The sequence below is a fragment of the Microcebus murinus genome, chromosome 7 (assembly GCF_040939455.1).
Source record: "Microcebus murinus isolate Inina chromosome 7, M.murinus_Inina_mat1.0, whole genome shotgun sequence".
In the NCBI taxonomy this organism is placed as follows: domain Eukaryota; kingdom Metazoa; phylum Chordata; class Mammalia; order Primates; family Cheirogaleidae; genus Microcebus; species Microcebus murinus.
Window position 1 is genome coordinate 87,448,075 of NC_134110.1, and position 16,846 is coordinate 87,464,920.

At 41.4% G+C, this 16,846-nt stretch overlaps 1 protein-coding gene across 3 annotated transcripts in view; it reads left to right on the plus strand.

The window, feature by feature from the left end:
- Nucleotides 1-16,846, plus strand: part of SLCO5A1 (solute carrier organic anion transporter family member 5A1) — a 142,868-nt gene that overhangs the window by 45,437 nt on the left and 80,585 nt on the right. The window lies entirely within an intron of this gene.

The window sequence follows — 16,846 nt, forward strand, 5'->3', positions numbered from 1 at the left end:
GCAGGTTTTTAATTTCCACGACTTTGTATAGAATTGAGTGTTTCTCTTGGAGTTGATTTCTAGTTTTATTCCACTATGGTCTGAGAAGATACTTGGCATGGCTTCTATTTTTTTGAATTTCTTGAAACATGTTTTATAGCCTAAGATATGATCAATCTTGGAGAATGTTCCATGTGTTGATTAGAAGAATGTATATTTAGTAGCTTTGGGTAAAATGTTCTGTAAATGTCTGTTAGGACAATTTGTTCTATAGTCCCATTTAAGTCCAGTGTAAATTTATTCTGCTTGGATGATGTGTACAGTTCTGTCGATGGGGTGTTGAAGTCCCTGGCAATTATTATGCTGCTGTTTATTTCTTTGCTTATATCTAGTAGAATTTGCTGTATGAATCTGGGTGCTCCGGTATTAGATGCATAAACATTTAGGATTGTTGTATCTTCTTGTTGAAATGCTTGCTTTACTATTATATAGAATAATGACCATCATTTTCTTTCCTTACCATTGTTGATTTAAAGTCAATTTTATCTGATATGAAAATGGCTACACATGCGTTCTTTTGGTTTCTGTTTGTATGGAATATTTTTTCCATTCTTTCACCTTGAGTCTGTATGAGACCTTGTGGGTTAGATGTATTTCTTGGAGACAGTGGCTACTTGGATTGTATTTTTTCATCCATTCAGCCAGCCTATGTCTCTTGAGTGGGACATTCAGACCATTCATGTTGATTGATAGAATTGATATATGGGATGCTGTTCTATTCATCCTGTTGGGTAGTACCTTATTGCTTTGTTTTACCTTTTGTGGGTTTTTTTTTTTTTTTCTTTTTGAGACAGAGTCTTGCTTTGTTGCCCAGGCTAGAGTGAGTGCCATGGTGTCAGCCTAGCTCACAGCAATCTCAAACTCCTGGGCTAAAGCAATTTTTCTGCCTCAGCTTCCCACGTAGCTGGGACTACAGGCATGTGCCACCATGTCCAGCTAATTTTTTCTATATATATTAGTTGGCCAATTAATTTTTTTCTATTTATAGTAGAGATAGGGTCTCGCTCTTGCTCAGGCTGGTTTTGAACTCCTGACCTTGAATGATCCGCCCACCTCGGCCTCCCAGACTGCTAGGATTACAGGCATGAGCCACCACGCTCGGCCTATGGTATTGTTTTATATGAGCTCTGAGCTTTAGCTTTGGTGTGATTTTACACCAGTAGGTGTCTATTGTGCAGATCCATGTAAAATGCAGTTCTGAGTATTTCCTGCAGAGCAGGTCTGGCCTTGACAAATTCTCTCAGTGTTTGCTTGTCTGGAAAAGTCTTTATTTTTCCTTCATATATGAAAGTTAGTTTTGTAGGATAAAAAATTATAAGGTGGCTGTGGTTCTATTTAAGAAGACTGAAGATGGGGCCCCAATGCCTTTAGGCTTGCAAGGTCTCAGTTGAGAAGTCTGTAATTAGCCTGATCAGTTTTCCCTTGTAAGTTACTTGATGTTTTCACCTCAGGGCTCACAGAAGTTCCTTCTTTGTGTTGACTTTGGCTAGTCTGATGACTATGTGTCTTGCCTGTTTGCAATGAATCTCCCAGGTGTTCCTTGAGCTTCTTGTACTTGTATGTCTAAATGTCTAGCAAGACCAGGGAAGTTTTCATCAATTATTCCCTCAAATATGTTTTCTAGTTCTTGTATGTTTTCTTCTTCACCCTCAGGGATGCCTATGATTCTTATATTTGGCCATTTTACATAATCTCATATTTCTTCTAGGCTTTATTCATTCCTATTAATTCTGTGTTCTTTATTTTTGACTAACTGAGTTAATTCAAAAGAGTTATCTTCAAGCTCTGCCTGGTCTAGTATGTTCTTAAAACTTTCCTGTGTTTTGTATTTCCTTAAATGAATTTTTCATTTCCAGAAGTTCAATTTGTTGTTGTTTTATTAATATGTCTATCTCTTTAGTGAATCTTTCATTAATTTCCTGAATTGTTTTTCTGGTTTCTTTGAGTTGGTTTTTCATTTTCTCTTGGATTTCATTGATCTTCCTTACAATCCATATTTGGAATTCTCTATTTGTCATTTCAATGTGTTCATTTTGGTTGGTATCTATTGCTAGAGAGCTGGTGTTCCCCTTTGGGGCTGTCCTTTTGCTCTTGTTTTTCATACTTCCTGAGTTCTTGTGCTGATTCCTTCTCATCCAGAGCAGCTGTCGTGTCTTATTTTTTTATTTTCTTTTGTTTAGATGGGGCTTCCCTCCACCACTCATAAGGGTTTGTCTGTAGCATATGTTAGGTAAGAACCTTTGGCTTTGCTTCTGGGTGCTTTGATAGCAATCTGGGTTCTGGATGGATGCCTTGGTTATAGATACACTTAGTGTGGTGGTTTTCTCAGTTGCTAATTGTTTGTAGGCTATAGTAGTGTTGCACTATGTGTGTGGGAAGATTCCCTGTCTCTTGTTGATGAGGAAGGATGGAGGTCTTTGAAATCCTTTCTCTTTCCCTAGCTCTGTGGTCTTTAACAGTGTGACTTGTGTTGGCATGCCCAGTTTAATCTCTGTGACAGTAGGTGGTGCTTGTGGGTAAGAATCAACCACACTTTGTATCATTTTATCAGTAAATGTTTGAAAAGGCTGTGCAAATTGACCTCCCTGTTAGTAGAGGGCACTTGGTGGAAAGAACAGGTTGCAATGTTGTTTTTGGGACTTGTGACCAGCTCTAATCCCTCAGAAGAAGCACTCAAATACCCCAGGTGGTAGGTGGGGCCCTTGAACTTACATGTGAGTCGTTATTCTCTGCCACAGCAGAGATGAATGGGAGGGTGCAACATGAGTATGCTGGGGCTGGGCCCCACTCTGCTCTCTTTTTAGTTCTACCTACAACGGCTCTTCACCTCCTGAGATTAGTTTACAGATCTTCCCTCTGTGTCCCCAAGCAACGTGATTGACTCTTAGGGGTACAGGATCTAGCCTGTGAGCCTATCCCCGGGTCCCTGAAGATCAATCCCTGACCATGCCAGGGGGAAGTGTGCTGGTTCCAAGTTGCCTGTGCAGTGCTTAAGCAGGTTTGATGTTTCTCTGCTTTGGGTAGTGCCCTGCTCTGATGGAGCAGCCAGGCAAGCATCACCAGGAAGGGCTGGTGAGCAGGGGCTCACAGTCTGTGTACTCCTTAGTCCACTGCAGGTCTTTAAGAGGAAAGATTTGTGCTCCTCTCTCCGTGGAAGTCTTGGTGTAGTAGATACACCAACAGAGGGGAAGCAGCCACTCCTGAGAGCCCTGGCTCAGTGTCTCTCTCGGCAGCCATAGGTGTGGGAGGGAAAGGAGAGGAAAAGAGTCTCAATGGAGGAGAACTAGTACTCTGGTCATCTCTGTCCCTCAGCCAACCTGGAATGTCCAGGCTCTAGGGTTCTGCAGATCCCCTGGGACGCACCGGCCCCAGCGGCTCCTGCAGTCTGGGCTGGAGTTGGGAAATGTTCATGTGGGAACAAGCGAGATGAAAACTGAGGGGCTGAAATCCCCTGGGGAAGGATAAAGGTGCATGGTGGGTGGAGAAGCAATATGGTGCCTGCCGTCTCTGCTTGGGTCTATGGTGACAGGAAGTGACCCCAAGTGACCCCTGGTTTGTCCTCAGGAAGCTCGCAGTTCAGTGGCTGCCTTTGGCCTTGTGAGGGTAGAAAGTCTCTCCAGCAGCCCAGGAGCCTGCTGACTGCCAGAGATGTGGGGGAGGGAGAAACAAACCCCTCCATCTACTCTTTTCTCTGGACTTGAAGCCTCTCAGGTATTGACTTCTGCCAATATCTTGCTCCTTATTGTTCTGCTCCACAACTTCTTCACATGGAATCTCTCTTGAATTAATTTTTGTATATGGTGAGAGATAAGGGTCCTGTCTCATTTTTCTGCAAACAATAGAAGCTGGTGTGGATGCAGAGAGAAAGGAACACTGTTGATGAGCTACAAATTAATACAATCTCTATGGAAAACAGTGTGGAGATTCCTCAAAGAAATAAATGTAGACCTACAATTCAATCCAGCAAATTTCACTGCTGGGTATTTACTCAAAGAAAATGAAGGCATTTTTTTCAGAAAGACACCTGCGCTCAAATGTTTATTGCAGCACAATTCACAATGGCAAAGATGTGGAATCAACCTAAGTGCCCTTCAATTCATGAGTAGATAAAGAGAATTTGCTATATATGTATCCCATGGAGTGCTACTCAGCTATAAAAAGGAATTAAATAATGTAATTTGCAGAAACTTGGATGGAACTGGAGACCATTATCCTAAGTGAAGTATCTCAGGAATGGAAAACCAAACACCATATGTTTTCACTGATAAGTGAGAGCTAATAGATGTTATATATGGGCACAAATCTATATAAAGGATATGAGAAACCAAGAAAGGGGGTGAGTGTGGGAAAAAACATATCTATTGAGTACAATGTACTATTCTGGTGATAGGCACACCAAAAACCCTGATTTAAGCATTATACAAGATATCTGTGTAACAAAAACACTTGAACTCCCTTAATATTTTGAAATTAAAAAGAGAGAGAGAAAAAATTAATATGAGGCTATGGTCAGTAAATAATGCCATTCACTTTGTTTGAAAGAAATCATTTAAAAGGAAAAGGTAGACTGTAGACTACCCCAGCTTTCCAAATAAGAATGTACTCTTCTGCTATAAGTTGTTATATGACATAAATGTATGATAGAAGAAACACAAAAAGTTTAGGCATACTAACTTATTAAAACTGTATTTATAAATTATCTTTCTTGTTGTTATATAACAAAAAGTCAGGGATTGTCTATTCTCAATTCATATGAACTTACTGCATCCTTTGATGTTTGACGTAGTTACAAAGGAAAATGCTTTAAATTGGGACAATAAAAGTACTACATCAGATTACAGTGAAGATTGAATGAGACAATACATACAAAGGCCTTAGCACAGTATCTAACATGTAATAAATGCTCAAATGTTATCTTTTAGCAATAGTTCTTCTCTCAATGACTGTAGACTTTGACTACTAACAATTCTCTAAATTCAAGAATAAGTTTTCCAGTCAACCCTAGTACAAGCAGTCTTACAGTACTAGAGCTAATTCCCATGGATTGATGAAAAAAAAAAAAAAAAGAAAAAAAGAGTAACATTAAAGGTGTCCTAAAAGATTTATGCCACTCGAATGTCTATAAAATCCAATGGATGGCCGTGGTGATGCCAATGACTCTAGGGACATTTGCACATGGTGTCATTCCACTTGTGCTTAGGTGTTGTCCTGGACTTGGATCTTTCCTGTGGAAATCATGCTTCGTTTACCTGGAAAGTGCTTCCTTCCCAGGAGGTAAATTTAAGCTGCTCGTAACGGCTGGTGTGCTCTTTTGAGTATTCACTGTAATTACTGAAGTAAATGTCATGCAACATATTTGGAATGTATTTTTCAGATAATGTACATTTCCCTGCCATCCTTATGGCAGCAAATTGGTGATGAAACTCGAGATGGAAATCTAAACAATGAGCTTCTTTTAAATTTAGAATGCTTTTAAGACTGCTGCTACGAACAGTTCCAAAAATACTTTGAGATTTCAGTTCTTATGAGATTAATTTCTTAGTAGTAGAGACTTATGTGTTTCTTTTCATTAAAATGTTGTTACTTTTTTGTGTTTTGGAGACACAGTTCCCCCAGATGGAAAGAGGGCAGGCTTTGGTTGTAGATAGAGTCAAGTTCTAATTTTGATTCTACCACTTACTAGTTGCTAATCTCCTTAAATTCTCAGAGATTCAGCTATTTCATCCATAAACTGCAAATGATATTTTTCTCCCCACAAAGTTATGAGTGTTGAGTGCACGAATAATGTGAAATGTGCCTAGGGTAGTTTCTGGAAGATAGTTACTAAACAATAGTTATGATACTATTTTACTTCAGCTTGAACTATAGTCAACTAATATATTGCTTGGGGGTTATACCTTTATAAGTTGAACCTTTAAGAAATTGCCAACCATGGAAAAATTGATTTTACAAATAAATGTTATTTTTATACAAATAGTCGTTCCGTTTACATTTATGATTTTATTCTACATAGACAACCTGTTGAAAAGAAAACATTTATAGGAAAATGGCTTCTATGTTTTGTTCAGACAGCTTAGATAATCATAACTACCTAAGAGGCGAAAACTAAAAGAACTAATATGTGCAAACATTAAACTGGGACCTGAAACAGAGTAAATGCTCAATACATGACTGCCATTCTTTATTATAAGGTTCAGCATTTTATATTTTCTATAAAGGGCCAGACGGTAAATATGTTAAGCTTTTTGTGCCATACCGTTTCTTTTGCAACTGTTTGACTCTGCAGTTGTGGTATGAAAGCTGCCACATACAATATGTAAATTAATTTGTGTTACTTTTTTTCCAGTAAAACCATTTATCAGACTGGCTGATAGTTTGCTAATTGATTTATTCTAATAGTTTGGCCTGTAAGAAGTCTTCCTGAAGCATTAGGCATATCAATCTTAAGAAAACTTGTAGGATTACTTTACAAATACTGTCCTGTATGCGTAGTCTTCAGATTACTTCTATTCACGATGTGTCAGGTGCCCTGGTAGGAGCTCTTATAGATAGAAGAACAAATAAAACAAGTCCATTAACCTACAAAGGCTTCCTTAAGTTTTTTTTAAAAAAAACTATTCTAGGAGTGTTGAGGGGGGAGTGGTAAAAAAAAATAAAATAAAATCTATTCTAAATTTACACAAAGATGATACATTTGTTGGGTGGAGTATTAATAGCTGAAAGAGATAAAAGTACTAATTCCAGAAGATATGTTAAAAAATTTCTTTTGGCTTATTAGTTTATATTAAATCTGAAAATATGGAAAGTTATAAAGAAAGCACCAAAAAATCCCATTGTAATTTCACTACCCTGGCTAGCAACTTTTAACATGTGTGCATTTCCTTCTAGTTTGTTTTCTTAAATGACTCTCTTGGGGGCATACTTTATATACCATAAAATCCACCCACTCTAACTATATAAATCAGTGATTTTTAGTAAATGTATGGAGTTATGTGACCATCACCACAGCCTGCTTTTAGAGCACTGGTCCTTTTTTTGTGAGGTAAAATTCACACAAAATGAACTGTGCATAATTAAATATGCAATTTGAAAAGATTTTACACACACACACACACACACACACACACACACATATATATATATATATATATATGCAGTAATCCCATCTTATCTGCAGGGGATAAGTTCCAAGATCCCTAGTGGATGTCTGAATCCTAGTATTTTGGGAGCCCGAGGTGGGTGGATTTTTCAAGGTCAGGAGTTCGAAACCAACCTGAGCAAGAGTGAGACCCCATCTCTACTAAAAATAGAAAGAAATTAATTGGTCAACTAGAAATATATAGAAAAAATTGGCCAGGCATGGTGGTGCATGCCTGTAGTCCCAGCTACTTGGGAGGTTAAGGCAAGAGGATTGCTTGAGCCCATGAGTTTCATGTTGCTGTGAGCTAGGCTGATGCACGGCACTCTAGCCTGGGCAACAGAGTGAGACTCTGTCTCAAAAAAAAAAAAAAAAAGAGAGGTATCAATTTATCAGACTTCAAACTATACTCCAAGGGTATCATAATTAAAATAGCTTGGGACTGGCACAAGAACAGGGACACTGACCAATAGAACAGAATAGAGAACCCAGATATAAAACCATCCTCATATAGCCATCTAACCTTTGACAAAGCAGACAAAAACATACACTAGGGAAAAGAATCCTTATTCAATAAATGGTTCTGGGAAAACTAGATAGCCACATGTAGAAGACTGAAACAGGATCCACACTTTTCACCTTCACAAAAATCAACTCACACTGGGTAACAGACTTAAACCTAAGGTGTGAAACTATTAGAATTCTAGAGGAAAACGTTGGAAATACTCTTCTAGACATTGGCCTAGGCAAAGAATTTATGAAGAAGACTCCAAAGGCATCAACAAAAATAAAGAAATGATTTTTTAATATTAAAAAATATTGGTCTTGCATCCTACAACCTTGTTAAGTTCACAAAGTTCAAGTAGCTTTTTTTTTTTGCAGTTTTTTTGTTTAAATTTGTGTTTTTGAAAGAATTATGATCACACTGTCAAAGAATTTTGTATCTTTCATTTTTGCTTAATTTTATGAATACGTATTTCTTCAAGGTATTAAAAACTCTTCATAAACATTAAAATTAATAGCTGCATTATGTCTCAAAATTTAGTAAGCAATCACTATTATTAACACATTGACTGCCACCCTAGAAAAAACATTTTTTTTCCTTGGGGCCACAGTGTTTTACTAAGAAAATAAAAGAAAAACTTTGAAAACAAATGATCCTTTCTAATTTAATGAAAAATTTGTTATTTTTATTGATTTCTATGTGTGAGCTATATGCAATTGCATTGTCAATATTAATTGTGACAATAAGAACATCAATAAGTAACATTTTCAGGAACTAAGTGCAGGATTTTGCCTAGGAGGCCCCCATCACATAACATGTATGCCACAGCATGGCAGCGTGAGTTGCCTGTGCATCATGAGGCTCTCAAAATAAGAGATGTGTGAGACACATATGCTTCATGAGGCCTTGGGCTCAAAACTAGCGTGAATTAAATACAACTCACATGGCAGTTAATATTATTTTTATTATATTCATAATGTGGTGATAAAGATCATTATGATTTACATGTAAATTACTGTCCAAAAGCTTGATTGTGTAATTTTGTACTAGTAATCGATATGAATAATTAATTTACTGATTTTGTATCTGTACTGAGTACTATCATATTTCTGTCTTTGCTAGTTTATTAAATTAGAATTATATTTCATTGTTTGCAGCTTCTATTTGATAACTCATGAAGTTAAAGTTTTTCATGGGTTCATACATGTTTTGATTAGTCTCTTACCCATTTTCCATTTGTGTTCTAAGGGAGTTCATTGTCAACTTTTCATAAAATTTTTCATTTTTTTCTTCCAAAATATAATTTAAAAAATTTGGCCTAGTATTTTTCATGCCTTCACAATAGCTCTCCTGTGGTCCTTCCTTAACTTCTTCTTTTTTTTTTTTGAGACAGAGTCTCACTCTGTTGCCTGGGCTAGAGTGCCATGGCATCAGCCTAGCTCACAGCAATGTGAAACTCCTGGGCTCAAGCAATCCTTCTGCCTCAGCCTCCCAAGTAGCTGGGACTACAGGCATGCACTACCATGCCCGGCTAATTTTTTCTCTCTATATATTTTTAGTTGCCCAATTAATTTATTTCTATTTTTAGTAGAGATGGGGGTCTCGCTCTTTCTCAGGCTGGTTTCAAACTCCTGACCTTGAGTGATCCACCTGCCTCGGCCTCCCAGAGTGCCAGTATTATAGGCCTGAGCCACCGCTCCCGGCCTTAACTTCTGATTAAGTTTATAGATAGTGGTCACTCACAGCTGGTCAGTTTGGTGTTTTAGATCCACAGGAGGTTAAACCCTTCCCCTCCCTTGCCTCTGATACTAAGTAAGTGCAACCAGCTGCTTCTATATGTACATGTATGTTCTCTTTTAGGGAACAAATTATTCTCTAAATAATCTTCAAATTACTGTGAAAATATTTCTAAAGGAAGATGGTGAATTTAAACCAGCTATTTCTCATGTAGTAGTGAGGGGAAAGTACTTTGAATCTACTTGAACCCATTTCCCCTCTCATCTGTAACCTGACGTGCTCTCTGGATGTTTTAGCAGAGTGATAGACTATTCCCTGACTGCCGTGGCAGCTGTTCTTGCGCTGTCAGCCCTGTGTCAAAATAACTGAATCACTTAAAAGAAAAAAAAAATCGCTGCTCAAAATAACTGAGATCAAGGGCCCCTCATCTGCTTGTGCTCATGGAGTGGAAGGAATGAGCGAGGGAATATTCTCTTTAAAGATGGTGCTCTGGTGCCATGAAGTACTTTGGCTATTTTTCGGGGAATTATGCAAGTTGAATGAGAGTGGGTATCACCACTGCCATACCGCAATGAAGCGTGAATCGATTTTCACATTCTCTTATCCGCAGTGGCTGTGTCATCAAATGTGTACAAGAGCATGTCTTCCAACCACTACGTCCCAGGCCAGGGTTAACACTCATTTGAGGACCTTAGGCATGTACACAAAATGTTTTTCTGTGGCACCGTCCTGCGTGTAATCTCAGACCTGAGACTGGACCTAAATTACACTTGTAACCTAAACCACTGTCAGCATCGGTTCTCGGCAGGGTTCACTGCCACGTGGGGCAGTTGTAGAAGCGGGTTCGTTCGTTCGGTGCCAGAGGCAAGGCGGGGAAGCCGTGAACGACGAGCAATGAGAGGCTGGAGGTGGGGGGCCACTTGGATGCAGAGAGTGATGAATTAGAGGCCAAGTTCAAAGGAGGGCACAGCAAATCCAGGTCAGTTATAAGGATCCTCTGAGGACCCAGGAAATCTGCCTGGGGAGCCTGGCAAAGGCCAGAGTCAGGGCGCTGTGGCTTTAAACCACAGCAACCAGCTCTGTAAGTTAAGGACTGTCCTGGGGCAGGGTGGAGGGAGGTGTGGGTAGCTCCCAGGCACAGCCCCAGAGGTCTGGGGAGCAGGAGCCATGGAGGGCTCTTCTAGGCTCTGCTGTAAGGACAAAGCTGCAAGTATTCTTGTTATCTCACTGAAGATGCAAAGTCCTTATCTTCATCCTGTCTCCATTCAACGAATACTTATTAGTGCTCATGGTCAGCACTGCTTAGACGTAGATAATGCATCAGTGGGAAAATGGTCCTTGTTCTCATGGAGCTGACATTCCGGTGGGAGAGGCAGCTAATGAGCAATTAGACAAATGTACTCTTTCTTATGATGGTAGGTGCACTAATGAAAACTCCAGTAGGGTGGGGTGACAGAGCGTGATGGGGGCAGGCAGCAGGTGCCATGTGTAGACGTGCGGGGTGCTATGGCTTCTCTGAGGAGTGGTATTTGGGCAGAGATCTCTGGAAGAAGTAAGGATTGAGCCACGTGGGCATCTGGGGGAAGATCTTTTAGGTAGAAGAGCATCTATCTGTCTGGCCTGAGTTGGTCACCTGTCTACTGATGAATCATGATGACCAGGACCCCATGAATGACAGGCCATCAGGACTGTGTGCAACAAGGGGTGAGTAGTTGCCAAAAGAAAACAGATTTGCTTTTACTGAAAGAAGAGAGCACAGAAACTCAATAGGCAGAAAGAAGATGTCCACCCCACTTAGGGCAGTGGTTCTTTCCCTGAATTCTGCCCAGAAATGAAGAGGATGAATGAGAAAGGGAAGTGTTTCCACTTCCAAGAGATGGGGACAGCAGGAATGAGGTGGATGGAGAGGCCTTGGGGCAGCTTCTGATACCCTGGACTCTCATGTGAATTCTATTGACTGGTGTAGCAGGAGGGAAGCAGTGGGGTGTGGGAGGAAAGACACATGTGCCCAGGAGATCCAAGGACCAGTGCCCTGACTTTCTGTTCTAGATGTTGGGGCCTGCCCTCATTAGCACAGTGGAAGTGGCTCGTTCTTCCAATGCCACGTGGGACATAACAGAAAAACCATCCCCAAATGCCACTGACTGGTAGGAGAAGCCAGTGCCATGCTGCCGGCGGTCCTCACTGTCCTCAGAGGAGCTGGCAGCCTGCACACAGCTGCGTGTGCACTGGGGCCCAGGAGGGGACTAGGATGGGGGCAGTGGCATCACTCCCCCCTAACTCTCCCTGGTGTAAGAACACCTGCCACCTGAACACCACACACGTCCAAGCTTGAGAGTCTCACCACTGTGGGCTGCTCAGCCTCTAGTGTCTAGTGTCCACGAAGCCTTCTCTGTCCTCCCTCCCCAACTAATTACAGCTCATCATTCCTCTCCCACCATCCACAGCATAGTGTTCGTGTTGCACCTATTCACTGAGCCATCAATCATAGTTGGTTTTACATGTTTCTTTTTTCCTGGAGGACCATGCATCAGTTTTATTCACCTTTGCAATGACCCCTCCTGTTGTAGCGTCTCGCATCACAGAGTGCACAGAGGAATGGGTGTCCTCTGGCCTCGCAATGTGAAGCCCTATTCAACCTTTTAGGGTATGAGGCTGGAAGGGGTGACTGTGTGGCCCTCTGTGATGTAGGATATTTGCTGGTTTTGATTGGTCCCTCGGTTTCCCAGGTCTTGTGAGGCTCCTGGCTGGCCAAACACCGTTCGGAGCTCAGGCATCATTTCTTGGGATTCAGGGACACGGGTTTCTACCTAGGTTGGGTTATTCAGTAGACTGTAGAGTTCAGAGAGCTGTCCCCTAGGGTTGCATTTGACCCCATGGAAAAACCCTGTTTGAGATAATCCCTGATGCAGCTGGGTTGGGTTTTTGTGATGAGGAAGGAGGAACATCTCTTTTAATTCTGCCAGGAATGGGGGGTAACAAGGGGTAAAGTAGCTTCCGGAGAGCATTGCAGGGGCCACTATGCCTTCTCTCTAGAGGAGCCGTTGGAAAGATCAACCCATAGGCCCCTCCCCAGGGCCAGGCTGGAGCTGAGTGAAGAGCCCTCTGGCTTGTCTGTTTCCCTCCTGGGCATGGCTCGTGTCAGCGGTCATTCATCAGATGGCTTGGATTTGGAACTCACACTTTTTCATTACTGGGCAACAGTGAGAAGGCACGCATAGGTTCCAGCTAATCAGACAGGCCACGTGCAAAGTGAGACTTGAGTCCTGGGGACAATTAACCCCTCGCCTCCCGGGCTGCCATGCTTAACCCTCCAGAAGAGCCGTCAGGGACAGGTTGGGCGGTAGCTATGGAGACACTGAGCCAGATGGGCCCAGATGTGGTGTGAGTCTGGGCCCGGCTTCTCGCTAGCTGTGACCAAAACTGATCACAGAATAAGCACAACCCAAGAGAAAAATAAGATAAAGACTGTTAAAAAAATAATAGAAGAGGGATTTAAAAAAAAAAAAAAAAAAGGAAAGAGAAACCACTCACCCCTAGAAATAAAGTAAAATTAAGGAGTACAACAGGGGTTTAAAGTTCCAAAGTCAAGAGAATTTATAAGAATAAAAAATCCAGCCTAATATGAACAGTGCTAAAAACATAAGCAAACTACTTAAGGTGTGAGAGGTGGAAAATAACAAAACATGTAAAAGAAAAACTTGAAAGTTAACTTTTAGAATTCCTCCCCCTGTGAAAAATGTTTTAGAAAGATAAACTGCATATAAGATTAAGTAAGATCAAAGGCTAAAGCAATTTTCGATGTGAAAGTAAGAGAGAGATTAGAGGGCAATAAAGGTTAAGTCTCCAGGAGGAAAATACAAATGTGATGGGTAAATGGGATTAAAAATAGAAGTTAATGTGCTTTAATGTGAAAAGCAGAAATGATCATGGAATAGGGTGAAGAGTAATTTAAGAAGAAAGTGAAAATGGAAAGTTTGAAGGTACCGGAGCTTGGGGGCAGATAAGCTCAGGAAACGCAGGCGGGAAGCGGGCAAGGAGGCAGCTAGGAAGTTGCAGGTGGGATCGGGCTTCCCGAGAGCCGCTTCTCTGTGGAAGCAGCCGTGATGTCCCCAAGGTGAAGGTGAAGGTGAAGGTGGGGAGCTGGCTTCCCCTGCGGAAGGTGGCCTTTTCAGCCCCTCCCATCATGCATGGCTTCTTAACTCCACGGAAGTATCTGGCTAGGTTTTGGGTGGTTTGGGGCTGTGGGTTGCAATCCTTGCAATGGGGTCTAGTTCTCTGCAGCGTAGGTATAACAAAGCTCTAAATAGGCTGACACAATCTTCAGAGAAATAACCCCAATCAGACATTCAGGATAGCAGAAGCTGGCCTCCATAGGGGATTATTAAAGGAAGCATGGGATATAAGCACATGATGACACAAACTTTAGCCATAACAAATGTTACAGAAGAATACTTATTGACTTAGGAAAAGTTTGAAATAGTTACATGAGAAAACATAATTACAGAACAATAATTATCATATAATTCCAATGATTTAAAAAGTTTATATAGTAGATGAATATATGAATAGTACAAAATATTTATTACTATTATTACTATAATATTATTGTCTAGGTGGTAGGGATTGTGGATTTTTTTTTTTTATTTGAGACAGGGTTTTGCTTTGTCACCCAGGTTAAAGCGTAGTGGTGTCATCATAGCTCACTGTAACCCCAAACTCCTGGGTTCAAGCAATCCTCCTGCCTCAGCATCCCAAGTAGCTGGGACTACAGATGTGCATCACCATGCCCAGCTAATTTTTTCCATTTTTTCATAGATACTGGTCTCGATATTGCTCAGGCTGGTCTTGAATACCTGGGCTCAAACAATCCTCCCACCTCTGTCTCACAAAGTGTTAGGATTTACAGGTGTGAGGCACTGAGCCTGGCTGATTTTTAAAAACAATATTTTTTGTGCTCTTTGGAGTTTTTCTCTAAATGAATCCAGGTTATATTTTGTAATTGCTAGGAAAATCCTTAAAGTGTGATTAAAAAGAATAATAGCAACAGGTATAGGCACTTGCTCAACTTCAGAAAGATACTGTACACTGGCCCTTCTGCGAGGAAAGAAAGGTCATGATATTCTCTTTCCCAAACCCCATCTTCCCAGCTTGTCATAAAAACCAACTCTGGGATCAACAATAGTGACTCCAGAAAAGATAATTTATTAAGGTAATCTACACATGTTAAGGATGTCTTATGTATTTGATCTATACAAAAATCAATATTCAATAATATCTATTAGAGAATGGATAGGTAATCATTCAACATAAAAATACAACATAATATTTCTTCAATGTTTATCACACGTGACGCACTTTATGTGCATGCTCCTTTCGGGGCTCAGAGAGGTTAAATAACATTGCCATTGCTCAGGTGTGCAGGCTGGGAGTCTAACCTGAGGCAGTTGGACGCCAGGGACTTTGCTCATACTCCCTACACTGTGCAGACTTCGGTGCTTCCGATGTTAGTAGGTCTGTGTTTTAAGTTTTGGGGAAGATTCAGAAAGTGTAGTTTATGTTGCCTGTCCTCAAGATGTATCGAACCTAGTTGGAAATACAAAAAAGGTGACGCATGAGTGTGTAGCGATAGCACATGTTACAGTGGGTGGTCCAGATGGTGCTTGCTGTGCATTCGAAGGACAGACATTCCTCTGGCCTGTGTAGGTCAAGGGAGTCCTCATTAAAGGGCTGGGCTTGGAATATGGGGAGTGTAGCACATATGGGTCTCTGAGCTAGCTGTAGGCCAAGCATAAATGGAGGATTCTAGAAAAAAGGACTAGGGAGTGACCACTGGGCCACCACACAGAGGACAGACTGTGGGGACTGTAGCCGAGCCTGGAGGGAAGCTGCTGGAAGATGCGAGTGGGCAAATGAGATGGAAGCACAGTCAGGAGAGAAATAGTGTCCAAGGCCAAGGGAGGCAGGCTGGGATCAAGGTGAGGACAGAAATGTGAGCTGGGCAGTCAAGTGATGGCAAGAGAAGGGAATGAAGTAGGAGATGACTTCAGGTGGTTCAGTATCTGTTATGCACTGAATTGTGTCCCCCCAAAATTCACGTGTTGGTGCCTTAACCCCCAGTGAGACTGTATTTGGAGAGAGAGCCTTTAGGGGGGTAGATTATTAGGGTGAAACGAGGTGACGAGGGTGGGCCCTAATCTGCTAAGACTGGTGCCTCCTAAGAAGAGATGGGACACCAACGCACTCTCAGCGTGCACGGGAAGAGGCCGCCTGACGACACAGCAAGAAGGTGGCATTTACAAGCCAGGAGGAGAGGCCTCATCAGAAACCATCCCTGATGGCACCTTCATCTTGGACTTTTAGCCTCCAGCACTGTGAGAAGGTACATCTCCACTGTTTAAGCCGCCTGGACTGTGGTCTTTTGTTATGGCAGCCTGAGTAGACAATGACGGTATCTCAGTCTGTGACTGTGAGCATGTGAGGGTGGGCATTCTTTTGCTGTGTCACCTGTACGTCCTGCCAAAGTCAGGAGGAAGCAGAAGGAACCAGAGACATAGGGTAAGAAATAAGGGACAGGCTCTTTCTTTTGATCATGATCATACAAATTTGTTGAATGCTTCTTGTGCCCAGACACTAAACTGCGTGCATTAGGCAATATAAAATGCTAACAAACACAGCTTATTTCTATATATCCCTTATTCTTATATACCATGTGTCAGGTATTCTATGTGCTTTACGAGTATTAACTTGTAAATTTAATGCCTATGGTAACCTTAAGAATAAGCATTTTTACCATCTCAACTTTATAGATGAGGAAACTAAGGCTCAGAGAGGTTAAGCAATTTGCTTAAGTTAAGTAGAAGTTAAGCAAGTAGAAAGTAGGGTGTATTTAGTCTCAAATGAATGGAATGATCTAGTGTTTTCTCAAAGCGGAGTGTGTACACCCCAGGAGGTACATACATAAGATAATCCACTAAGGTGCAGGAAGAAAAAATTGGAACTTTAATTTATATTTATATTAGTGGCTCATTGAATAGTCCAAACTTTCAGTATAAGCTCTTTATCAAGAAAGAAAATCAATGATGGGATAGTCAGATCCGATGGGACACAGTCAAAAAACATGCAGTTATCAAGTTCACTAGATGAAATATGATTGACATCTGCAGGCATTAGCTAAGATCTCCAGTGAGGATGCCTGCTGGAGAGGAGTTCCGTCACTGACATCTGCTGCTGCTAACGACAGGGGATGTCCACCGACTCTCCCGAGGGGTGGGAGTGCGTAGGGGCTGTGCCTCCCTGCTCTCTGGGCGCTGGGCTCTTAGCTGAGCATGCCCCTGGCAAGAGTGCCTGCTCTCGAGGAGCTTACGTTCCAGTTGGGAAGGACTGATGATAAATAAAGTGGACAAAGGAAATATATAGCGTGTTAG